Here is a 25,477-nt window from a genome sequence, read left to right on the forward strand (position 1 = left end):
GGGGCGCGAGGTTGCTTCTTTGAAACAATGTTGTTTGCGTTAAGAAAAGAAAAGCTGAAGATTGTAACTCCCCCACCGCTTACCTACGGGGGTCCGCAACTTCCCCTTCTGCTGCAGCCACCAGAAGTTCCTGGCACACATTCTTTGGGCTGTGTTACAAGGTTAGGGGTAAGGCTTCGGGATGGAATCTGATTACTACTCTTTTTTCCAATCGTGGCGTGCTGAACCCATCGGCTTCACAAATACCAAGTTGCCTGATGCTGTTTCCTTTGAAAGCAAATATATCTTTTCCACAAATCCAATCTTTCTAATTAAACCACCTTTCCAAAGTTAGCGGTTAGAAACGTTTAAGCATGGAAAGGTTTGGTGATAGAGCTTGGGTTAGGGGCGGGTTAAGCTCATGGCTTTGAAGAGGCCCAGTTACAGTTAGCGTCGGAGTACTGTTAATGGTTTACGGTTGACAGTTTAGGGTTAGGTAAGGCTTAGAATCCTTCCCCATTGTGGCGTGTTTAGCCCATCCTTTTCACAAACACCAAAAAAGCCTGATTTCCTTCAATTTCTTTTTGTCTTAAGCAGCATCGCCAGTGCCAACATTTTGCACCTAAGATTATAAAAAGTACCTAACAAAATTGTTTTTGTATTAAAACTGCGGCGGGAAGAAAACGCACAAAATCTCGGACAGTTCACCATACGGCCTTGCGACGAACGAGCAAAAGGCTCACTAACGGCAGCGCACGGACGACCGGACTCCCCAGCACCGCCACAAAGAAGGAGCGCAGCACGGCATCGGAGCGGCAAAAGTCAATCCAAACACGGCAGACTAGACACTTTGCCAAAAATGAAGTCTGCAACCTGATCTTTCCACACGCATAGAGCTTCCCAACTCGAGTCGGAAAGCTTTTAAACAAATAGCAAAAAAGCTATGATCACTGAACGTACAGAGGGCGCATTAGTCCTTTCCATGCTGAAAACCGGCCCCTTAAGCGTGTGGTGAGTACTTTTTCCAGATGTTTCACTATTGATATTTGAGGAAATGAATAATACAACTGCACATGTGAGGAACAGAGATCTCAATGTTAAACATTTAAGGACAGTTGTTTTTTTTTTTTGGTTTGTTTATTATCATAAAGAACAATTGGGAATATGCTTGAAAGCATATGTACAGGCTTATTTGCATACAGTCTGGAGGGCGTGGTCTAACTCTGCCTCGTTAAAGCATTTCTACAACCCCAAACAGTACATAGCATGACGCAGGCAGGATATTTTGCGCTTCTGGATGCGACGCAGCCCTTAGCCAAGACGAAGCTTGCAACTAAAACAAGCAATCTTTTTGATCTATCGTTAACAACAGCAAAGAAGCCCAGCAAACGCCAGGCATCAAAAAATTGATTAAGACTCATGGTCGTTCCTCCCCACGGAAATCTTTAGTAAAAGGCGAAAGTTTTATTCAGTCTGAAGAGAAACCAGAGTATACCCAAGCATGCCGCAGGGCAACGGCCCGGCCACAGGCAGTGCTCCTCGAGGTTAAGGTGTGTTTAATTAATCCCACCCAGCTCTTGCCTGATCATTGGAACCTTTAACACATGCAAAACACAATTGCAAAGGGATTGGAACTATTTAATATTGGGCTGTTTTAAAGTCTTATTAAACTAACAATAAGGCGGGGCGTTTCTCGGTGCATCATGGGTATTCAAATGAGGCGGCAGCTCAAACAAACCTTCCAGCAGTCTTAGTGACTGGGGCGCGAGGTTGCTTCTTTGAAACAATGTTGTTTGCGTTAAGAAAAGAAAAGCTGAAGATTGTAACTCCCCCACCGCTTACCTACGGGGGTCCGCAACTTCCCCTTCTGCTGCAGCCACCAGAAGTTCCTGGCACACATTCTTTGGGCTGTGTTACAAGGTTAGGGGTAAGGCTTCGGGATGGAATCTGATTACTACTCTTTTTTCCAATCGTGGCGTGCTGAACCCATCGGCTTCACAAATACCAAGTTGCCTGATGCTGTTTCCTTTGAAAGCAAATATATCTTTTCCACAAATCCAATCTTTCTAATTAAACCACCTTTCCAAAGTTAGCGGTTAGAAACGTTTAAGCATGGAAAGGTTTGGTGATAGAGCTTGGGTTAGGGGCGGGTTAAGCTCATGGCTTTGAAGAGGCCCAGTTACAGTTAGCGTCGGAGTACTGTTAATGGTTTACGGTTGACAGTTTAGGGTTAGGTAAGGCTTAGAATCCTTCCCCATTGTGGCGTGTTTAGCCCATCCTTTTCACAAACACCAAAAAAGCCTGATTTCCTTCAATTTCTTTTTGTCTTAAGCAGCATCGCCAGTGCCAACATTTTGCACCTAAGATTATAAAAAGTACCTAACAAAATTGTTTTTGTATTAAAACTGCGGCGGGAAGAAAACGCACAAAATCTCGGACAGTTCACCATACGGCCTTGCGACGAACGAGCAAAAGGCTCACTAACGGCAGCGCACGGACGACCGGACTCTCCAGCACCGCCACAAAGAAGGAGCGCAGCACGGCATCGGAGCGGCAAAAGTCAATCCAAACACGGCAGACTAGACACTTTGCCAAAAATGAAGTCTGCAACCTGATCTTTCCACACGCATAGAGCTTCCCAACTCGTGTCGGAAAGCTTTTAAACAAATAGCAAAAAAGCTATGATCACTGAACGTACAGAGGGCGCATTAGTCCTTTCCATGCTGAAAACCGGCCCCTTAAGCGTGTGGTGAGTACTTTTTCCAGATGTTTCACTATTGATATTTGAGGAAATGAATAATACAACTGCACATGTGAGGAACAGAGATCTCAATGTTAAACATTTAAGGACAGTTGTTTTTTTTTTTTTGGTTTGTTTATTATCATAAAGAACAATTGGGAATATGCTTGAAAGCATATGTACAGGCTTATTTGCATACAGTCTGGAGGGCGTGGTCTAACTCTGCCTCATTAAAGCATTTCTACAACCCCAAACAGTACATAGCATGACACAGGCAGGATATTTTGCGCTTCTGGATGCGACGCAGCCCTTAGCCAGGACGAAGCTTGTGACTAAAGCAAGCAATCTTTTTGATCTATCGTTAACAACAGCAAAGAAGCCCAGCAAACGCCAGGCATCAAAAAATTGATTAAGACTCATGGTCGTTCCTCCCCACGGAAATCTTTAGTAAAAGGCGAAAGATTTATTCGGTCTGAAGAGAAACCAGAGTATACCCAAGCATGCCGCAGGGCAACGGCCCGGCCACAGGCAGTGCTCCTCGAGGTTAAGGTGTGTTTAATTAATCCCACCCAGCTCTTGCCTGATCATTGGAACCTTTAACACATGCAAAACACAATTGCAAAGGGATTGGAACTATTTAATATTGGGCTGTTTTAAAGTCTTATTAAACTAACAATAAGGCGGGGCGTTTCTCGGTGCATCATGGGTATTCAAATGAGGCGGCAGCTCAAACAAACCTTCCAGCAGTCTTAGTGACTGGGGCGCGAGGTTGCTTCTTTGAAACAATGTTGTTTGCGTTAAGAAAAGAAAAGCTGAAGATTGTAACTCCCCCACCGCTTACCTACGGGGGTCCGCAACTTCCCCTTCTGCTGCAGCCACCAGAAGTTCCTGGCACACATTCTTTGGGCTGTGTTACAAGGTTAGGGGTAAGGCTTCGGGATGGAATCTGATTACTACTCTTTTTTCCAATCGTGGCGTGCTGAACCCATCGGCTTCACAAATACCAAGTTGCCTGATGCTGTTTCCTTTGAAAGCAAATATATCTTTTCCACAAATCCAATCTTTCTAATTAAACCACCTTTCCAAAGTTAGCGGTTAGAAACGTTTAAGCATGGAAAGGTTTGGTGATAGAGCTTGGGTTAGGGGCGGGTTAAGCTCATGGCTTTGAAGAGGCCCAGTTACAGTTAGCGTCGGAGTACTGTTAATGGTTTACGGTTGACAGTTTAGGGTTAGGTAAGGCTTAGAATCCTTCCCCATTGTGGCGTGTTTAGCCCATCCTTTTCACAAACACCAAAAAAGCCTGATTTCCTTCAATTTCTTTTTGTCTTAAGCAGCATCGCCAGTGCCAACATTTTGCACCTAAGATTATAAAAAGTACCTAACAAAATTGTTTTTGTATTAAAACTGCGGCGGGAAGAAAACGCACAAAATCTCGGACAGTTCACCATACGGCCTTGCGACGAACGAGCAAAAGGCTCACTAACGGCAGCGCACGGACGACCGGACTCCCCAGCACCGCCACAAAGAAGGAGCGCAGCACGGCATCGGAGCGGCAAAAGTCAATCCAAACACGGCAGACTAGACACTTTGCCAAAAATGAAGTCTGCAACCTGATCTTTCCACACGCATAGAGCTTCCCAACTCGAGTCGGAAAGCTTTTAAACAAATAGCAAAAAAGCTATGATCACTGAACGTACAGAGGGCGCATTAGTCCTTTCCATGCTGAAAACCGGCCCCTTAAGCGTGTGGTGAGTACTTTTTCCAGATGTTTCACTATTGATATTTGAGGAAATGAATAATACAACTGCACATGTGAGGAACAGAGATCTCAATGTTAAACATTTAAGGACAGTTGTTTTTTTTTTTTGGTTTGTTTATTATCATAAAGAACAATTGGGAATATGCTTGAAAGCATATGTACAGGCTTATTTGCATACAGTCTGGAGGGCGTGGTCTAACTCTGCCTCGTTAAAGCATTTCTACAACCCCAAACAGTACATAGCATGACGCAGGCAGGATATTTTGCGCTTCTGGATGCGAAGCAGCCCTTAGCCAGGACGAAGCTTGCAACTAAAGCAAGCAATCTTTTTGATCTATCAATTACAGCAAAGAAGCCCAGCAAACGCCAGGCATCAAAAAATTGATTAAGACTCATGGTCGTTCCTCCCCACGGAAATCTTTAGTAAAAGGCGAAAGATTTATTCTGTCTGAAGAGAAACCAGAGTATACCCAAGCATGCCGCAGGGCAACGGCCCGGCCACAGGCAGTGCTCCTCGAGGTTAAGGTGTGTTTAATTAATCCCACCCAGCTCTTGCCTGATCATTGGAACCTTTAACACATGCAAAACACAATTGCAAAGGGATTGGAACTATTTAATATTGGGCTGTTTTAAAGTCTTATTAAACTAACAATAAGGCGGGGCGTTTCTCGGTGCATCATGGGTATTCAAATGAGGCGGCAGCTCAAACAAACCTTCCAGCAGTCTTAGTGACTGGGGCGCGAGGTTGCTTCTTTGAAACAATGTTGTTTGCGTTAAGAAAAGAAAAGCTGAAGATTGTAACTCCCCCACCGCTTACCTACGGGGGTCCGCAACTTCCCCTTCTGCTGCAGCCACCAGAAGTTCCTGGCACACATTCTTTGGGCTGTGTTACAAGGTTAGGGGTAAGGCTTCGGGATGGAATCTGATTACTACTCTTTTTTCCAATCGTGGCGTGCTGAACCCATCGGCTTCACAAATACCAAGTTGCCTGATGCTGTTTCCTTTGAAAGCAAATATATCTTTTCCACAAATCCAATCTTTCTAATTAAACCACCTTTCCAAAGTTAGCGGTTAGAAACGTTTAAGCATGGAAAGGTTTGGTGATAGAGCTTGGGTTAGGGGCGGGTTAAGCTCATGGCTTTGAAGAGGCCCAGTTACAGTTAGCGTCGGAGTACTGTTAATGGTTTACGGTTGACAGTTTAGGGTTAGGTAAGGCTTAGAATCCTTCCCCATTGTGGCGTGTTTAGCCCATCCTTTTCACAAACACCAAAAAAGCCTGATTTCCTTCAATTTCTTTTTGTCTTAAGCAGCATCGCCAGTGCCAACATTTTGCACCTAAGATTATAAAAAGTACCTAACAAAATTGTTTTTGTATTAAAACTGCGGCGGGAAGAAAACGCACAAAATCTCGGACAGTTCACCATACGGCCTTGCGACGAACGAGCAAAAGGCTCACTAACGGCAGCGCACGGACGACCGGACTCCCCAGCACCGCCACAAAGAAGGAGCGCAGCACGGCATCGGAGCGGCAAAAGTCAATCCAAACACGGCAGACTAGACACTTTGCCAAAAATGAAGTCTGCAACCTGATCTTTCCACACGCATAGAGCTTCCCAACTCGTGTCGGAAAGCTTTTAAACAAATAGCAAAAAAGCTATGATCACTGAACGTACAGAGGGCGCATTAGTCCTTTCCATGCTGAAAACCGGCCCCTTAAGCGTGTGGTGAGTACTTTTTCCAGATGTTTCACTATTGATATTTGAGGAAATGAATAATACAACTGCACATGTGAGGAACAGAGATCTCAATGTTAAACATTTAAGGACAGTTGTTTTTTTTTTTTTGGTTTGTTTATTATCATAAAGAACAATTGGGAATATGCTTGAAAGCATATGTACAGGCTTATTTGCATACAGTCTGGAGGGCGTGGTCTAACTCTGCCTCATTAAAGCATTTCTACAACCCCAAACAGTACATAGCATGACACAGGCAGGATATTTTGCGCTTCTGGATGCGACGCAGCCCTTAGCCAGGACGAAGCTTGCGACTAAAGCAAGCAATCTTTTTGATCTATCGTTAACAACAGCAAAGAAGCCCAGCAAACGCCAGGCATCAAAAAATTGATTAAGACTCATGGTCGTTCCTCCCCACGGAAATCTTTAGTAAAAGGCGAAAGATTTATTCGGTCTGAAGAGAAACCAGAGTATACCCAAGCATGCCGCAGGGCAACGGCCCGGCCACAGGCAGTGCTCCTCGAGGTTAAGGTGTGTTTAATTAATCCCACCCAGCTCTTGCCTGATCATTGGAACCTTTAACACATGCAAAACACAATTGCAAAGGGATTGGAACTATTTAATATTGGGCTGTTTTAAAGTCTTATTAAACTAACAATAAGGCGGGGCGTTTCTCGGTGCATCATGGGTATTCAAATGAGGCGGCAGCTCAAACAAACCTTCCAGCAGTCTTAGTGACTGGGGCGCGAGGTTGCTTCTTTGAAACAATGTTGTTTGCGTTAAGAAAAGAAAAGCTGAAGATTGTAACTCCCCCACCGCTTACCTACGGGGGTCCGCAACTTCCCCTTCTGCTGCAGCCACCAGAAGTTCCTGGCACACATTCTTTGGGCTGTGTTACAAGGTTAGGGGTAAGGCTTCGGGATGGAATCTGATTACTACTCTTTTTTCCAATCGTGGCGTGCTGAACCCATCGGCTTCACAAATACCAAGTTGCCTGATGCTGTTTCCTTTGAAAGCAAATATATCTTTTCCACAAATCCAATCTTTCTAATTAAACCACCTTTCCAAAGTTAGCGGTTAGAAACGTTTAAGCATGGAAAGGTTTGGTGATAGAGCTTGGGTTAGGGGCGGGTTAAGCTCATGGCTTTGAAGAGGCCCAGTTACAGTTAGCGTCGGAGTACTGTTAATGGTTTACGGTTGACAGTTTAGGGTTAGGTAAGGCTTAGAATCCTTCCCCATTGTGGCGTGTTTAGCCCATCCTTTTCACAAACACCAAAAAAGCCTGATTTCCTTCAATTTCTTTTTGTCTTAAGCAGCATCGCCAGTGCCAACATTTTGCACCTAAGATTATAAAAAGTACCTAACAAAATTGTTTTTGTATTAAAACTGCGGCGGGAAGAAAACGCACAAAATCTCGGACAGTTCACCATACGGCCTTGCGACGAACGAGCAAAAGGCTCACTAACGGCAGCGCACGGACGACCGGACTCCCCAGCACCGCCACAAAGAAGGAGCGCAGCACGGCATCGGAGCGGCAAAAGTCAATCCAAACACGGCAGACTAGACACTTTGCCAAAAATGAAGTCTGCAACCTGATCTTTCCACACGCATAGAGCTTCCCAACTCGAGTCGGAAAGCTTTTAAACAAATAGCAAAAAAGCTATGATCACTGAACGTACAGAGGGCGCATTAGTCCTTTCCATGCTGAAAACCGGCCCCTTAAGCGTGTGGTGAGTACTTTTTCCAGATGTTTCACTATTGATATTTGAGGAAATGAATAATACAACTGCACATGTGAGGAACAGAGATCTCAATGTTAAACATTTAAGGACAGTTGTTTTTTTTTTTTGGTTTGTTTATTATCATAAAGAACAATTGGGAATATGCTTGAAAGCATATGTACAGGCTTATTTGCATACAGTCTGGAGGGCGTGGTCTAACTCTGCCTCGTTAAAGCATTTCTACAACCCCAAACAGTACATAGCATGACGCAGGCAGGATATTTTGCGCTTCTGGATGCGAAGCAGCCCTTAGCCAGGACGAAGCTTGCAACTAAAGCAAGCAATCTTTTTGATCTATCGTTAACAACAGCAAAGAAGCCCAGCAAACGCCAGGCATCAAAAAATTGATTAAGACTCATGGTCGTTCCTCCCCACGGAAATCTTTAATAAAAGGCGAAAGATTTATTCGGTCTGAAGAGAAACCAGAGTATACCCAAGCATGCCGCAGGGCAACGGCCCGGCCACAGGCAGTGCTCCTCGAGGTTAAGGTGTGTTTAATTAATCCCACCCAGCTCTTGCCTGATCATTGGAACCTTTAACACATGCAAAACACAATTGCAAAGGGATTGGAACTATTTAATATTGGGCTGTTTTAAAGTCTTATTAAACTAACAATAAGGCGGGGCGTTTCTCGGTGCATCATGGGTATTCAAATGAGGCGGCAGCTCAAACAAACCTTCCAGCAGTCTTAGTGACTGGGGCGCGAGGTTGCTTCTTTGAAACAATGTTGTTTGCGTTAAGAAAAGAAAAGCTGAAGATTGTAACTCCCCCACCGCTTACCTACGGGGGTCCGCAACTTCCCCTTCTGCTGCAGCCACCAGAAGTTCCTGGCACACATTCTTTGGGCTGTGTTACAAGGTTAGGGGTAAGGCTTCGGGATGGAATCTGATTACTACTCTTTTTTCCAATCGTGGCGTGCTGAACCCATCGGCTTCACAAATACCAAGTTGCCTGATGCTGTTTCCTTTGAAAGCAAATATATCTTTTCCACAAATCCAATCTTTCTAATTAAACCACCTTTCCAAAGTTAGCGGTTAGAAACGTTTAAGCATGGAAAGGTTTGGTGATAGAGCTTGGGTTAGGGGCGGGTTAAGCTCATGGCTTTGAAGAGGCCCAGTTACAGTTAGCGTCGGAGTACTGTTAATGGTTTACGGTTGACAGTTTAGGGTTAGGTAAGGCTTAGAATCCTTCCCCATTGTGGCGTGTTTAGCCCATCCTTTTCACAAACACCAAAAAAGCCTGATTTCCTTCAATTTCTTTTTGTCTTAAGCAGCATCGCCAGTGCCAACATTTTGCACCTAAGATTATAAAAAGTACCTAACAAAATTGTTTTTGTATTAAAACTGCGGCGGGAAGAAAACGCACAAAATCTCGGACAGTTCACCATACGGCCTTGCGACGAACGAGCAAAAGGCTCACTAACGGCAGCGCACGGACGACCGGACTCCCCAGCACCGCCACAAAGAAGGAGCGCAGCACGGCATCGGAGCGGCAAAAGTCAATCCAAACACGGCAGACTAGACACTTTGCCAAAAATGAAGTCTGCAACCTGATCTTTCCACACGCATAGAGCTTCCCAACTCGTGTCGGAAAGCTTTTAAACAAATAGCAAAAAAGCTATGATCACTGAACGTACAGAGGGCGCATTAGTCCTTTCCATGCTGAAAACCGGCCCCTTAAGCGTGTGGTGAGTACTTTTTCCAGATGTTTCACTATTGATATTTGAGGAAATGAATAATACAACTGCACATGTGAGGAACAGAGATCTCAATGTTAAACATTTAAGGACAGTTGTTTTTTTTTTTTTGGTTTGTTTATTATCATAAAGAACAATTGGGAATATGCTTGAAAGCATATGTACAGGCTTATTTGCATACAGTCTGGAGGGCGTGGTCTAACTCTGCCTCGTTAAAGCATTTCTACAACCCCAAACAGTACATAGCATGACACAGGCAGGATATTTTGCGCTTCTGGATGCGACGCAGCCCTTAGCCAGGACGAAGCTTGCGACTAAAGCAAGCAATCTTTTCGATCTATCGTTAACAACAGCAAAGAAGCCCAGCAAACGCCAGGCATCAAAAAATTGATTAAGACTCATGGTCGTTCCTCCCCACGGAAATCTTTAGTAAAAGGCGAAAGATTTATTCAGTCTGAAGAGAAACCAGAGTATACCCAAGCATGCCGCAGGGCAACGGCCCGGCCACAGGCAGTGCTCCTCGAGGTTAAGGTGTGTTTAATTAATCCCACCCAGCTCTTGCCTGATCATTGGAACCTTTAACACATGCAAAACACAATTGCAAAGGGATTGGAACTATTTAATATTGGGCTGTTTTAAAGTCTTATTAAACTAACAATAAGGCGGGGCGTTTCTCGGTGCATCATGGGTATTCAAATGAGGCGGCAGCTCAAACAAACCTTCCAGCAGTCTTAGTGACTGGGGCGCGAGGTTGCTTCTTTGAAACAATGTTGTTTGCGTTAAGAAAAGAAAAGCTGAAGATTGTAACTCCCCCACCGCTTACCTACGGGGGTCCGCAACTTCCCCTTCTGCTGCAGCCACCAGAAGTTCCTGGCACACATTCTTTGGGCTGTGTTACAAGGTTAGGGGTAAGGCTTCGGGATGGAATCTGATTACTACTCTTTTTTCCAATCGTGGCGTGCTGAACCCATCGGCTTCACAAATACCAAGTTGCCTGATGCTGTTTCCTTTGAAAGCAAATATATCTTTTCCACAAATCCAATCTTTCTAATTAAACCACCTTTCCAAAGTTAGCGGTTAGAAACGTTTAAGCATGGAAAGGTTTGGTGATAGAGCTTGGGTTAGGGGCGGGTTAAGCTCATGGCTTTGAAGAGGCCCAGTTACAGTTAGCGTCGGAGTACTGTTAATGGTTTACGGTTGACAGTTTAGGGTTAGGTAAGGCTTAGAATCCTTCCCCATTGTGGCGTGTTTAGCCCATCCTTTTCACAAACACCAAAAAAGCCTGATTTCCTTCAATTTCTTTTTGTCTTAAGCAGCATCGCCAGTGCCAACATTTTGCACCTAAGATTATAAAAAGTACCTAACAAAATTGTTTTTGTATTAAAACTGCGGCGGGAAGAAAACGCACAAAATCTCGGACAGTTCACCATACGGCCTTGCGACGAACGAGCAAAAGGCTCACTAACGGCAGCGCACGGACGACCGGACTCCCCAGCACCGCCACAAAGAAGGAGCGCAGCACGGCATCGGAGCGGCAAAAGTCAATCCAAACACGGCAGACTAGACACTTTGCCAAAAATGAAGTCTGCAACCTGATCTTTCCACACGCATAGAGCTTCCCAACTCGTGTCGGAAAGCTTTCAAACAAATAGCAAAAAAGCTATGATCACTGAACGTACAGAGGGCGCATTAGTCCTTTCCATGCTGAAAACCGGCCCCTTAAGCGTGTGGTGAGTACTTTTTCCAGATGTTTCACTATTGATATTTGAGGAAATGAATAATACAACTGCACATGTGAGGAACAGAGATCTCAATGTTAAACATTTAAGGACAGTTGTTTTTTTTTTTTTGGTTTGTTTATTATCATAAAGAACAATTGGGAATATGCTTGAAAGCATATGTACAGGCTTATTTGCATACAGTCTGGAGGGCGTGGTCTAACTCTGCCTCATTAAAGCATTTCTACAACCCCAAACAGTACATAGCATGACACAGGCAGGATATTTTGCGCTTCTGGATGCGACGCAGCCCTTAGCCAGGACGAAACTTGCGACTAAAGCAAGCAATCTTTTTGATCTATCATTAACAACAGCAAAGAAGCCCAGCAAACGCCAGGCATCAAAAAATTGATTAAGACTCATGGTCGTTCCTCCCCACGGAAATCTTTAGTAAAAGGCGAAAGATTTATTCGGTCTGAAGAGAAACCAGAGTATACCCAAGCATGCCGCAGGGCAACGGCCCGGCCACAGGCAGTGCTCCTCGAGGTTAAGGTGTGTTTAATTAATCCCACCCAGCTCTTGCCTGATCATTGGAACCTTTAACACATGCAAAACACAATTGCAAAGGGATTGGAACTATTTAATATTGGGCTGTTTTAAAGTCTTATTAAACTAACAATAAGGCGGGGCGTTTCTCGGTGCATCATGGGTATTCAAATGAGGCGGCAGCTCAAACAAACCTTCCAGCAGTCTTAGTGACTGGGGCGCGAGGTTGCTTCTTTGAAACAATGTTGTTTGCGTTAAGAAAAGAAAAGCTGAAGATTGTAACTCCCCCACCGCTTACCTACGGGGGTCCGCAACTTCCCCTTCTGCTGCAGCCACCAGAAGTTCCTGGCACACATTCTTTGGGCTGTGTTACAAGGTTAGGGGTAAGGCTTCGGGATGGAATCTGATTACTACTCTTTTTTCCAATCGTGGCGTGCTGAACCCATCGGCTTCACAAATACCAAGTTGCCTGATGCTGTTTCCTTTGAAAGCAAATATATCTTTTCCACAAATCCAATCTTTCTAATTAAACCACCTTTCCAAAGTTAGCGGTTAGAAACGTTTAAGCATGGAAAGGTTTGGTGATAGAGCTTGGGTTAGGGGCGGGTTAAGCTCATGGCTTTGAAGAGGCCCAGTTACAGTTAGCGTCGGAGTACTGTTAATGGTTTACGGTTGACAGTTTAGGGTTAGGTAAGGCTTAGAATCCTTCCCCATTGTGGCGTGTTTAGCCCATCCTTTTCACAAACACCAAAAAAGCCTGATTTCCTTCAATTTCTTTTTGTCTTAAGCAGCATCGCCAGTGCCAACATTTTGCACCTAAGATTATAAAAAGTACCTAACAAAATTGTTTTTGTATTAAAACTGCGGCGGGAAGAAAACGCACAAAATCTCGGACAGTTCACCATACGGCCTTGCGACGAACGAGCAAAAGGCTCACTAACGGCAGCGCACGGACGACCGGACTCCCCAGCACCGCCACAAAGAAGGAGCGCAGCACGGCATCGGAGCGGCAAAAGTCAATCCAAACACGGCAGACTAGACACTTTGCCAAAAATGAAGTCTGCAACCTGATCTTTCCACACGCATAGAGCTTCCCAACTCGTGTCGGAAAGCTTTTAAACAAATAGCAAAAAAGCTATGATCACTGAACGTACAGAGGGCGCATTAGTCCTTTCCATGCTGAAAACCGGCCCCTTAAGCGTGTGGTGAGTACTTTTTCCAGATGTTTCACTATTGATATTTGAGGAAATGAATAATACAACTGCACATGTGAGGAACAGAGATCTCAATGTTAAACATTTAAGGACAGTTGTTTTTTTTTTTTGGTTTGTTTATTATCATAAAGAACAATTGGGAATATGCTTGAAAGCATATGTACAGGCTTATTTGCATACAGTCTGGAGGGCGTGGTCTAACTCTGCCTCATTAAAGCATTTCTACAACCCCAAACAGTACATAGCATGACACAGGCAGGATATTTTGCGCTTCTGGATGCGACGCAGCCCTTAGCCAGGACGAAGCTTGCGACGAAAGCAAACAATCTTTTTGATCTATCGTTAACAACAGCAAAGAAGCCCAGCAAACGCCAGGCATCAAAAAATTGATTAAGACTCATGGTCGTTCCTCCCCACGGAAATCTTTAGTAAAAGGCGAAAGATTTATTCGGTCTGAAGAGAAACCAGAGTATACCCAAGCATGCCGCAGGGCAACGGCCCGGCCACAGGCAGTGCTCCTCGAGGTTAAGGTGTGTTTAATTAATCCCACCCAGCTCTTGCCTGATCATTGGAACCTTTAACACATGCAAAACACAATTGCAAAGGGATTGGAACTATTTAATATTGGGCTGTTTTAAAGTCTTATTAAACTAACAATAAGGCGGGGCGTTTCTCGGTGCATCATGGGTATTCAAATGAGGCGGCAGCTCAAACAAACCTTCCAGCAGTCTTAGTGACTGGGGCGCGAGGTTGCTTCTTTGAAACAATGTTGTTTGCGTTAAGAAAAGAAAAGCTGAAGATTGTAACTCCCCCACCGCTTACCTACGGGGGTCCGCAACTTCCCCTTCTGCTGCAGCCACCAGAAGTTCCTGGCACACATTCTTTGGGCTGTGTTACAAGGTTAGGGGTAAGGCTTCGGGATGGAATCTGATTACTACTCTTTTTTCCAATCGTGGCGTGCTGAACCCATCGGCTTCAGAAATACCAAGTTGCCTGATGCTGTTTCCTTTGAAAGCAAATATATCTTTTCCACAAATCCAATCTTTCTAATTAAACCACCTTTCCAAAGTTAGCGGTTAGAAACGTTTAAGCATGGAAAGGTTTGGTGATAGAGCTTGGGTTAGGGGCGGGTTAAGCTCATGGCTTTGAAGAGGCCCAGTTACAGTTAGCGTCGGAGTACTGTTAATGGTTTACGGTTGACAGTTTAGGGTTAGGTAAGGCTTAGAATCCTTCCCCATTGTGGCGTGTTTAGCCCATCCTTTTCACAAACACCAAAAAAGCCTGATTTCCTTCAATTTCTTTTTGTCTTAAGCAGCATCGCCAGTGCCAACATTTTGCACCTAAGATTATAAAAAGTACCTAACAAAATTGTTTTTGTATTAAAACTGCGGCGGGAAGAAAACGCACAAAATCTCGGACAGTTCACCATACGGCCTTGCGACAAACGAGCAAAAGGCTCACTAACGGCAGCACACGGACGACCGGACTCCCCAGCACCGCCACAAAGAAGGAGCGCAGCACGGCATCGGAGCGGCAAAAGTCAATCCAAACACGGCAGACTAGACACTTTGCCAAAAATGAAGTCTGCAACCTGATCTTTCCACACGCATAGAGCTTCCCAACTCGTGTCGGAAAGCTTTTAAACAAATAGCAAAAAAGCTATGATCACTGAACGTACAGAGGGCGCATTAGTCCTTTCCATGCTGAAAACCGGCCCCTTAAGTGTGTGGTGAGTACTTTTTCCAGATGTTTCACTATTGATATTTGAGGAAATGAATAATACAACTGCACATGTGAGGAACAGGGATCTCAATGTTAAACATTTAAGGACAGTTGTTTTTTTTTTTTGGTTTGTTTATTATCATAAAGAACAATTGGGAATATGCTTGAAAGCATGTGTACAGGCTTATTTGCATACAGTCTGGAGGGCGTGGTCTAACTCTGCCTCATTAAAGCATTTCTACAACCCCAAACAGTACATAGCATGACACAGGCAGGATATTTTGCGCTTCTGGATGCGACGCAGCCCTTAGCCAGAACGAAGCTTGCGACTAAAGCAAGCAATCTTTTTGATCTATCGTTAACAACAGCAAAGAAGCCCAGCAAACGCCAGGCATCAAAAAATTGATTAAGACTCATGGTCGTTCCTCCCCACGGAAATCTTTAGTAAAAGGCGAAAGATTTATTCGGTCTGAAGAGAAACCAGAGTATACCCAAGCATGCCGCAGGGCAACGCCCCGGCCACAGGCAGTGCTCCTCGAGGTTAAGGTGTGTTTAATTAATCCCACCCAGCTCTTGCCTGATCATTGGAACCTTTAACACATGCAAAACACAATTGCAAAGGGATTGGAACTATTTAATATTGGGCTGTTTTAAAGTCTTATTAAACTAACAATAAGGCGGGGCGTTTCTCGGTGCATCATGGGTATTCAAATGAGGCGGCAGCTCAAACAAACCTTCCAGCAGTCTTAGTGACTGGGGCGCGAGGTTGCTTCTTTGAAACAATGTTGTTTGCGTTAAGAAAAGAAAAGCTGAAGATTGTAACTCCCCCACCGTTACCTACGGGGGTCCGCAACTTCCCCTTCTGCTGCAGCCACCAGAAGTTCCTGGCACACATTCTTTGGGCTGTGTTACAAGGTTAGGGGTAAGGCTTCGGGATGGAATCTGATTACTACTCTTTTTTCCAATCGTGGCGTGCTGAACCCATCGGCTTCACAAATACCAAGTTGCCTGATGCTGTTTCCTTTGAAAGCAAATATATCTTTTCCACAAATCCAATCTTTCTAATTAAACCACCTTTCCAAAGTTAGCGGTTAGAAACGTTTAAGCATGGAAAGGTTTGGTGATAGAGCTTGGGTTAGGGGCGGGTTAAGCTCATGGCTTTGAAGAGGCCCAGTTACAGTTAGCGTCGGAGTACTGTTAATGGTTTACGGTTGACAGTTTAGGGTTAGGTAAGGCTTAGAATCCTTCCCCATTGTGGCGTGTTTAGCCCATCCTTTTCACAAACACCAAAAAAGCCTGATTTCCTTCAATTTCTTTTTGTCTTAAGCAGCATCGCCAGTGCCAACATTTTGCACCTAAGATTATAAAAAGTACCTAACAAAATTGTTTTTGTATTAAAACTGCGGCGGGAAGAAAACGCACAAAATCTCGGACAGTTCACCATACGGCCTTGCGACGAACGAGCAAAAGGCTCACTAACGGCAGCGCACGGACGACCGGACTCCCCAGCACCGCCACAAAGAAGGAGCGCAGCACGGCATCGGAGCGGCAAAAGTCAATCCAAACACGGCAGACTAGACACTTTGCCAAAAATGAAGTCTGCAACCTGATCTTTCCACACGCATAGAGCTTCCCAACTCGTGTCGGAAAGCTTTCAAACAAATAGCAAAAAAGCTATGATCACTGAACGTACAGAGGGCGCATTAGTCCTTTCCATGCTGAAAACCGGCCCCTTAAGCGTGTGGTGAGTACTTTTTCCAGATGTTTCACTATTGATATTTGAGGAAATGAATAATACAACTGCACATGTGAGGAACAGAGATCTCAATGTTAAACATTTAAGGACAGTTGTTTTTTTTTTTTTGGTTTGTTTATTATCATAAAGAACAATTGGGAATATGCTTGAAAGCATATGTACAGGCTTATTTGCATACAGTCTGGAGGGCGTGGTCTAACTCTGCCTCATTAAAGCATTTCTACAACCCCAAACAGTACATAGCATGACACAGGCAGGATATTTTGCGCTTCTGGATGCGACGCAGCCCTTAGCCAGGACGAAACTTGCGACTAAAGCAAGCAATCTTTTTGATCTATCATTAACAACAGCAAAGAAGCCCAGCAAACGCCAGGCATCAAAAAATTGATTAAGACTCATGGTCGTTCCTCCCCACGGAAATCTTTAGTAAAAGGCGAAAGATTTATTCGGTCTGAAGAGAAACCAGAGTATACCCAAGCATGCCGCAGGGCAACGGCCCGGCCACAGGCAGTGCTCCTCGAGGTTAAGGTGTGTTTAATTAATCCCACCCAGCTCTTGCCTGATCATTGGAACCTTTAACACATGCAAAACACAATTGCAAAGGGATTGGAACTATTTAATATTGGGCTGTTTTAAAGTCTTATTAAACTAACAATAAGGCGGGGCGTTTCTCGGTGCATCATGGGTATTCAAATGAGGCGGCAGCTCAAACAAACCTTCCAGCAGTCTTAGTGACTGGGGCGCGAGGTTGCTTCTTTGAAACAATGTTGTTTGCGTTAAGAAAAGAAAAGCTGAAGATTGTAACTCCCCCACCGCTTACCTACGGGGGTCCGCAACTTCCCCTTCTGCTGCAGCCACCAGAAGTTCCTGGCACACATTCTTTGGGCTGTGTTACAAGGTTAGGGGTAAGGCTTCGGGATGGAATCTGATTACTACTCTTTTTTCCAATCGTGGCGTGCTGAACCCATCGGCTTCACAAATACCAAGTTGCCTGATGCTGTTTCCTTTGAAAGCAAATATATCTTTTCCACAAATCCAATCTTTCTAATTAAACCACCTTTCCAAAGTTAGCGGTTAGAAACGTTTAAGCATGGAAAGGTTTGGTGATAGAGCTTGGGTTAGGGGCGGGTTAAGCTCATGGCTTTGAAGAGGCCCAGTTACAGTTAGCGTCGGAGTACTGTTAATGGTTTACGGTTGACAGTTTAGGGTTAGGTAAGGCTTAGAATCCTTCCCCATTGTGGCGTGTTTAGCCCATCCTTTTCACAAACACCAAAAAAGCCTGATTTCCTTCAATTTCTTTTTGTCTTAAGCAGCATCGCCAGTGCCAACATTTTGCACCTAAGATTATAAAAAGTACCTAACAAAATTGTTTTTGTATTAAAACTGCGGCGGGAAGAAAACGCACAAAATCTCGGACAGTTCACCATACGGCCTTGCGACGAACGAGCAAAAGGCTCACTAACGGCAGCGCACGGACGACCGGACTCCCCAGCACCGCCACAAAGAAGGAGCGCAGCACGGCATCGGAGCGGCAAAAGTCAATCCAAACACGGCAGACTAGACACTTTGCCAAAAATGAAGTCTGCAACCTGATCTTTCCACACGCATAGAGCTTCCCAACTCGTGTCGGAAAGCTTTTAAACAAATAGCAAAAAAGCTATGATCACTGAACGTACAGAGGGCGCATTAGTCCTTTCCATGCTGAAAACCGGCCCCTTAAGCGTGTGGTGAGTACTTTTTCCAGATGTTTCACTATTGATATTTGAGGAAATGAATAATACAACTGCACATGTGAGGAACAGAGATCTCAATGTTAAACATTTAAGGACAGTTGTTTTTTTTTTTTGGTTTGTTTATTATCATAAAGAACAATTGGGAATATGCTTGAAAGCATATGTACAGGCTTATTTGCATACAGTCTGGAGGGCGTGGTCTAACTCTGCCTCATTAAAGCATTTCTACAACCCCAAACAGTACATAGCATGACACAGGCAGGATATTTTGCGCTTCTGGATGCGACGCAGCCCTTAGCCAGGACAAAGCTTGCGACTAAAGCAAACAATCTTTTTGATCTATCGTTAACAACAGCAAAGAAGCCCAGCAAACGCCAGGCATCAAAAAATTGATTAAGACTCATGGTCGTTCCTCCCCACGGAAATCTTTAGTAAAAGGCGAAAGATTTATTCGGTCTGAAGAGAAACCAGAGTATACCCAAGCATGCCGCAGGGCAACGGCCCGGCCACAGGCAGTGCTCCTCGAGGTTAAGGTGTGTTTAATTAATCCCACCCAGCTCTTGCCTGATCATTGGAACCTTTAACACATGCAAAACACAATTGCAAAGGGATTGGAACTATTTAATATTGGGCTGTTTTAAAGTCTTATTAAACTAACAATAAGGCGGGGCGTTTCTCGGTGCATCATGGGTATTCAAATGAGGCGGCAGCTCAAACAAACCTTCCAGCAGTCTTAGTGACTGGGGCGCGAGGTTGCTTCTTTGAAACAATGTTGTTTGCGTTAAGAAAAGAAAAGCTGAAGATTGTAACTCCCCCACCGCTTACCTACGGGGGTCCGCAACTTCCCCTTCTGCTGCAGCCACCAGAAGTTCCTGGCACACATTCTTTGGGCTGTGTTACAAGGTTAGGGGTAAGGCTTCGGGATGGAATCTGATTACTACTCTTTTTTCCAATCGTGGCGTGCTGAACCCATCGGCTTCAGAAATACCAAGTTGCCTGATGCTGTTTCCTTTGAAAGCAAATATATCTTTTCCACAAATCCAATCTTTCTAATTAAACCACCTTTCCAAAGTTAGCGGTTAGAAACGTTTAAGCATGGAAAGGTTTGGTGATAGAGCTTGGGTTAGGGGCGGGTTAAGCTCATGGCTTTGAAGAGGCCCAGTTACAGTTAGCGTCGGAGTACTGTTAATGGTTTACGGTTGACAGTTTAGGGTTAGGTAAGGCTTAGAATCCTTCCCCATTGTGGCGTGTTTAGCCCATCCTTTTCACAAACACCAAAAAAGCCTGATTTCCTTCAATTTCTTTTTGTCTTAAGCAGCATCGCCAGTGCCAACATTTTGCACCTAAGATTATAAAAAGTACCTAACAAAATTGTTTTTGTATTAAAACTGCGGCGGGAAGAAAACGCACAAAATCTCGGACAGTTCACCATACGGCCTTGCGACAAACGAGCAAAAGGCTCACTAACGGCAGCACACGGACGACCGGACTCCCCAGCACCGCCACAAAGAAGGAGCGCAGCACGGCATCGGAGCGGCAAAAGTCAATCCAAACACGGCAGACTAGACACTTTGCCAAAAATGAAGTCTGCAACCTGATCTTTCCACACGCATAGAGCTTCCCAACTCGTGTCGGAAAGCTTTTAAACAAATAGCAAAAAAGCTATGATCACTGAACGTACAGAGGGCGCATTAGTCCTTTCCATGCTGAAAACCGGCCCCTTAAGTGTGTGGTGAGTACTTTTTCCAGATGTTTCACTATTGATATTTGAGGAAATGAATAATACAACTGCACATGTGAGGAACAGGGATCTCAATGTTAAACATTTAAGGACAGTTGTTTTTTTTTTTTGGTTTGTTTATTATCATAAAGAACAATTGGGAATATGCTTGAAAGCATGTGTACAGGCTTATTTGCATACAGTCTGGAGGGCGTGGTCTAACTCTGCCTCATTAAAGCATTTCTACAACCCCAAACAGTACATAGCATGACACAGGCAGGATATTTTGCGCTTCTGGATGCGACGCAGCCCTTAGCCAGGACGAAGCTTGCGACTAAAGCAAACAATCTTTTTGATCTATCGTTAACAACAGCAAAGAAGCCCAGCAAACGCCAGGCATCAAAAAATTGATTAAGACTCATGGTCGTTCCTCCCCACGGAAATCTTTAGTAAAAGGCGAAAGATTTATTCGGTCTGAAGAGAAACCAGAGTATACCCAAGCATGCCGCAGGGCAACGCCCCGGCCACAGGCAGTGCTCCTCGAGGTTAAGGTGTGTTTAATTAATCCCACCCAGCTCTTGCCTGATCATTGGAACCTTTAACACATGCAAAACACAATTGCAAAGGGATTGGAACTATTTAATATTGGGCTGTTTTAAAGTCTTATTAAACTAACAATAAGGCGGGGCGTTTCTCGGTGCATCATGGGTATTCAAATGAGGCGGCAGCTCAAACAAACCTTCCAGCAGTCTTAGTGACTGGGGCGCGAGGTTGCTTCTTTGAAACAATGTTGTTTGCGTTAAGAAAAGAAAAGCTGAAGATTGTAACTCCCCCACCGTTACCTACGGGGGTCCGCAACTTCCCCTTCTGCTGCAGCCACCAGAAGTTCCTGGCACACATTCTTTGGGCTGTGTTACAAGGTTAGGGGTAAGGCTTCGGGATGGAATCTGATTACTACTCTTTTTTCCAATCGTGGCGTGCTGAACCCATCGGCTTCACAAATACCAAGTTGCCTGATGCTGTTTCCTTTGAAAGCAAATATATCTTTTCCACAAATCCAATCTTTCTAATTAAACCACCTTTCCAAAGTTAGCGGTTAGAAACGTTTAAGCATGGAAAGGTTTGGTGATAGAGCTTGGGTTAGGGGCGGGTTAAGCTCATGGCTTTGAAGAGGCCCAGTTACAGTTAGCGTCGGAGTACTGTTAATGGTTTACGGTTGACAGTTTAGGGTTAGGTAAGGCTTAGAATCCTTCCCCATTGTGGCGTGTTTAGCCCATCCTTTTCACAAACACCAAAAAAGCCTGATTTCCTTCAATTTCTTTTTGTCTTAAGCAGCATCGCCAGTGCCAACATTTTGCACCTAAGATTATAAAAAGTACCTAACAAAATTGTTTTTGTATTAAAACTGCGGCGGGAAGAAAACGCACAAAATCTCGGACAGTTCACCATACGGCCTTGCGACGAACGAGCAAAAGGCTCACTAACGGCAGCGCACGGACGACCGGACTCCCCAGCACCGCCACAAAGAAGGAGCGCAGCACGGCATCAGAGCGGCAAAAGTCAATCCAAACACGGCAGACTAGACACTTTGCCAAAAATGAAGTCTGCAACCTGATCTTTCCACACGCATAGAGCTTCCCAACTCGTGTCGGAAAGCTTTTAAACAAATAGCAAAAAAGCTATGATCACTGAACGTACAGAGGGCGCATTAGTCCTTTCCATGCTGAAAACCGGCCCCTTAAGCGTGTGGTGAGTACTTTTTCCAGATGTTTCACTATTGATATTTGAGGAAATGAATAATACAACTGCACATGTGAGGAACAGAGATCTCAATGTTAAACATTTAAGGACAGTTGTTTTTTTTTTTTGGTTTGTTTATTATCATAAAGAACAATTGGGAATATGCTTGAAAGCATATGTACAGGCTTATTTGCATACAGTCTGGAGGGCGTGGTCTAACTCTGCCTCATTAAAGCATTTCTACAACCCCAAACAGTACATAGCATGACACAGGCAGGATATTTTGCGCTTCTGGATGCGACGCAGCCCTTAGCCAGGACGAAGCTTGCGACTAAAGCAAGCAATCTTTTTGATCTATCATTAACAACAGCAAAGAAGCCCAGCAAACGCCAGGCATCAAAAAATTGATTAAGACTCATGGTCGTTCCTCCCCACGGAAATCTTTAGTAAAAGGCGAAAGATTTATTCGGTCTGAAGAGAAACCAGAGTATACCCAAGCATGCCGCAGGGCAACGGCCCGGCCACAGGCAGTGCTCCTCGAGGTTAAGGTGTGTTTAATTAATCCCACCCAGCTCTTGCCTGATCATTGGAACCTTTAACACATGCAAAACACAATTGCAAAGGGATTGGAACTATTTAATATTGGGCTGTTTTAAAGTCTTATTAAACTAACAATAAGGCGGGGCGTTTCTCGGTGCATCATGGGTATTCAAATGAGGCGGCAGCTCAAACAAACCTTCCAGCAGTCTTAGTGACTGGGGCGCGAGGTTGCTTCTTTGAAACAATGTTGTTTGCGTTAAGAAAAGAAAAGCTGAAGATTGTAACTCCCCCACCGCTTACCTACGGGGGTCCGCAACTTCCCCTTCTGCTGCAGCCACCAGAAGTTCCTGGCACACATTCTTTGGGCTGTGTTACAAGGTTAGGGGTAAGGCTTCGGGATGGAATCTGATTACTACTCTTTTTTCCAATCGTGGCGTGCTGAACCCATCGGCTTCACAAATACCAAGTTGCCTGATGCTGTTTCCTTTGAAAGCAAATATATCTTTTCCACAAATCCAATCTTTCTAATTAAACCACCTTTCCAAAGTTAGCGGTTAGAAACGTTTAAGCATGGAAAGGTTTGGTGATAGAGCTTGGGTTAGGGGCGGGTTAAGCTCATGGCTTTGAAGAGGCCCAGTTACAGTTAGCGTCGGAGTACTGTTAATGGTTTACGGTTGACAGTTTAGGGTTAGGTAAGGCTTAGAATCCTTCCCCATTGTGGCGTGTTTAGCCCATCCTTTTCACAAACACCAAAAAAGCCTGATTTCCTTCAATTTCTTTTTGTCTTAAGCAGCATCGCCAGTGCCAACATTTTGCACCTAAGATTATAAAAAGTACCTAACAAAATTGTTTTTGTATTAAAACTGCGGCGGGAAGAAAACGCACAAAATCTCGGACAGTTCACCATACGGCCTTGCGACGAACGAGCAAAAGGCTCACTAACGGCAGCGCACGGACGACCGGACTCCCCAGCACCGCCACAAAGAAGGAGCGCAGCACGGCATCGGAGCGGCAAAAGTCAATCCAAACACGGCAGACTAGACACTTTGCCAAAAATGAAGTCTGCAACCTGATCTTTCCACACGCATAGAGCTTCCCAACTCGTGTCGGAAAGCTTTTAAACAAATAGCAAAAAAGCTATGATCACTGAACGTACAGAGGGCGCATTAGTCCTTTCCATGCTGAAAACCGGCCCCTTAAGCGTGTGGTGAGTACTTTTTCCAGATGTTTCACTATTGATATTTGAGGAAATGAATAATACAACTGCACATGTGAGGAACAGAGATCTCAATGTTAAACATTTAAGGACAGTTGTTTTTTTTTTTTGGTTTGTTTATTATCATAAAGAACAATTGGGAATATGCTTGAAAGCATATGTACAGGCTTATTTGCATACAGTCTGGAGGGCGTGGTCTAACTCTGCCTCATTAAAGCATTTCTACAACCCCAAACAGTACATAGCATGACACAGGCAGGATATTTTGCGCTTCTGGATGCGACGCAGCCCTTAGCCAGGACGAAGCTTGCGACTAAAGCAAGCAATCTTTTTGATCTATCGTTAACAACAGCAAAGAAGCCCAGCAAACGCCAGGCATCAAAAAATTGATTAAGACTCATGGTCGTTCCTCCCCACGGAAATCTTTAGTAAAAGGCGAAAGATTTATTCGGTCTGAAGAGAAACCAGAGTATACCCAAGCATGCCGCAGGGCAACGGCCCGGCCACAGGCAGTGCTCCTCGAGGTTAAGGTGTGTTTAATTAATCCCACCCAGCTCTTGCCTGATCATTGGAACCTTTAACACATGCAAAACACAATTGCAAAGGGATTGGAACTATTTAATATTGGGCTGTTTTAAAGTCTTATTAAACTAACAATAAGGCGGGGCGTTTCTCGGTGCATCATGGGTATTCAAATGAGGCGGCAGCTCAAACAAACCTTCCAGCAGTCTTAGTGACTGGGGCGCGAGGTTGCTTCTTTGAAACAATGTTGTTTGCGTTAAGAAAAGAAAAGCTGAAGATTGTAACTCCCCCACCGCTTACCTACGGGGGTCCGCAACTTCCCCTTCTGCTGCAGCCACCAGAAGTTCCTGGCACACATTCTTTGGGCTGTGTTACAAGGTTAGGGGTAAGGCTTCGGGATGGAATCCGATTACTACTCTTTTTTCCAATCGTGGCGTGCTGAACCCATCGGCTTCACAAATACCAAGTTGCCTGATGCTGTTTCCTTTGAAAGCAAATATATCTTTTCCACAAATCCAATCTTTCTAATTAAACCACCTTTCCAAAGTTAGCGGTTAGAAACGTTTAAGCATGGAAAGGTTTGGTGATAGAGCTTGGGTTAGGGGCGGGTTAAGCTCATGGCTTTGAAGAGGCCCAGTTACAGTTAGCGTCGGAGTACTGTTAATGGTTTACGGTTGACAGTTTAGGGTTAGGTAAGGCTTAGAATCCTTCCCCATTGTGGCGTGTTTAGCCCATCCTTTTCACAAACACCAAAAAAGCCTGATTTCCTTCAATTTCTGTTTGTCTTAAGCAGCATCGCCAGTGCCAACATTTTGCACCTAAGATTATAAAAAGTACCTAACAAAATTGTTTTTGTATTAAAACTGCGGCGGGAAGAAAACGCACAAAATCTCGGACAGTTCACCATACGGCCTTGCGACGAACGAGCAAAAGGCTCACTAACGGCAGCGCACGGACGACCGGACTCCCCAGCACCGCCACAAAGAAGGAGCGCAGCACGGCATCGGAGCGGCAAAAGTCAATCCAAACACGGCAGACTAGACACTTTGCCAAAAATGAAGTCTGCAACCTGATCTTTCCACACGCATAGAGCTTCCCAACTCGTGTCGGAAAGCTTTTAAACAAATAGCAAAAAAGCTATGATCACTGAACGTACAGAGGGCGCATTAGTCCTTTCCATGCTGAAAACCGGCCCCTTAAGCGTGTGGTGAGTACTTTTTCCAGATGTTTCACTATTGATATTTGAGGAAATGAATAATACAACTGCACATGTGAGGAACAGAGATCTCAATGTTAAACATTTAAGGACAGTTGTTTTTTTTTTTTGGTTTGTTTATTATCATAAAGAACAATTGGGAATAT

At 44.4% G+C, this 25,477-nt stretch overlaps 14 non-coding genes across 14 annotated transcripts; all 14 read right to left on the bottom strand.

Moving 5' to 3' along the window:
• Window positions 1-1,357: 1,357 nt before the first annotated feature.
• LOC128488249 (U5 spliceosomal RNA) lies at window positions 1,358-1,472 on the bottom strand. Its single transcript, XR_008353679.1, has one exon. It is a non-coding gene; the product is annotated as a U5 spliceosomal RNA (small nuclear RNA).
• A 1,624-nt stretch (window positions 1,473-3,096) lies between these two features.
• On the bottom strand, window positions 3,097-3,211 carry LOC128487923 (U5 spliceosomal RNA). Its single transcript, XR_008353369.1, has one exon. It is a non-coding gene; the product is annotated as a U5 spliceosomal RNA (small nuclear RNA).
• A 1,620-nt stretch (window positions 3,212-4,831) lies between these two features.
• On the bottom strand, window positions 4,832-4,946 carry LOC128488151 (U5 spliceosomal RNA). The gene has a single exon (XR_008353588.1). It is a non-coding gene; the product is annotated as a U5 spliceosomal RNA (small nuclear RNA).
• A 1,624-nt stretch (window positions 4,947-6,570) lies between these two features.
• Window positions 6,571-6,685, bottom strand: LOC128487924 (U5 spliceosomal RNA). The gene has a single exon (XR_008353370.1). It is a non-coding gene; the product is annotated as a U5 spliceosomal RNA (small nuclear RNA).
• A 1,623-nt stretch (window positions 6,686-8,308) lies between these two features.
• LOC128488200 (U5 spliceosomal RNA) lies at window positions 8,309-8,423 on the bottom strand. Its single transcript, XR_008353633.1, has one exon. It is a non-coding gene; the product is annotated as a U5 spliceosomal RNA (small nuclear RNA).
• A 1,624-nt stretch (window positions 8,424-10,047) lies between these two features.
• LOC128488126 (U5 spliceosomal RNA) lies at window positions 10,048-10,162 on the bottom strand. The gene has a single exon (XR_008353563.1). It is a non-coding gene; the product is annotated as a U5 spliceosomal RNA (small nuclear RNA).
• Window positions 10,163-11,786: 1,624 nt separating this feature from the next.
• On the bottom strand, window positions 11,787-11,901 carry LOC128487925 (U5 spliceosomal RNA). The gene has a single exon (XR_008353371.1). It is a non-coding gene; the product is annotated as a U5 spliceosomal RNA (small nuclear RNA).
• A 1,623-nt stretch (window positions 11,902-13,524) lies between these two features.
• On the bottom strand, window positions 13,525-13,639 carry LOC128487926 (U5 spliceosomal RNA). The gene has a single exon (XR_008353372.1). It is a non-coding gene; the product is annotated as a U5 spliceosomal RNA (small nuclear RNA).
• A 1,623-nt stretch (window positions 13,640-15,262) lies between these two features.
• Window positions 15,263-15,377, bottom strand: LOC128487927 (U5 spliceosomal RNA). Its single transcript, XR_008353373.1, has one exon. It is a non-coding gene; the product is annotated as a U5 spliceosomal RNA (small nuclear RNA).
• A 1,623-nt stretch (window positions 15,378-17,000) lies between these two features.
• On the bottom strand, window positions 17,001-17,115 carry LOC128487928 (U5 spliceosomal RNA). The gene has a single exon (XR_008353374.1). It is a non-coding gene; the product is annotated as a U5 spliceosomal RNA (small nuclear RNA).
• A 1,623-nt stretch (window positions 17,116-18,738) lies between these two features.
• LOC128487929 (U5 spliceosomal RNA) lies at window positions 18,739-18,853 on the bottom strand. Its single transcript, XR_008353375.1, has one exon. It is a non-coding gene; the product is annotated as a U5 spliceosomal RNA (small nuclear RNA).
• Window positions 18,854-20,476: 1,623 nt separating this feature from the next.
• LOC128487930 (U5 spliceosomal RNA) lies at window positions 20,477-20,591 on the bottom strand. The gene has a single exon (XR_008353376.1). It is a non-coding gene; the product is annotated as a U5 spliceosomal RNA (small nuclear RNA).
• A 1,622-nt stretch (window positions 20,592-22,213) lies between these two features.
• Window positions 22,214-22,328, bottom strand: LOC128487931 (U5 spliceosomal RNA). The gene has a single exon (XR_008353377.1). It is a non-coding gene; the product is annotated as a U5 spliceosomal RNA (small nuclear RNA).
• Window positions 22,329-23,951: 1,623 nt separating this feature from the next.
• On the bottom strand, window positions 23,952-24,066 carry LOC128487932 (U5 spliceosomal RNA). The gene has a single exon (XR_008353378.1). It is a non-coding gene; the product is annotated as a U5 spliceosomal RNA (small nuclear RNA).
• Between the last annotated feature and the right edge of the window lie 1,411 nt (window positions 24,067-25,477).

This window comes from Spea bombifrons, chromosome 3 (genome assembly GCF_027358695.1).
Source record: "Spea bombifrons isolate aSpeBom1 chromosome 3, aSpeBom1.2.pri, whole genome shotgun sequence".
Taxonomy (NCBI): Eukaryota; Metazoa; Chordata; class Amphibia; order Anura; family Pelobatidae; genus Spea; species Spea bombifrons.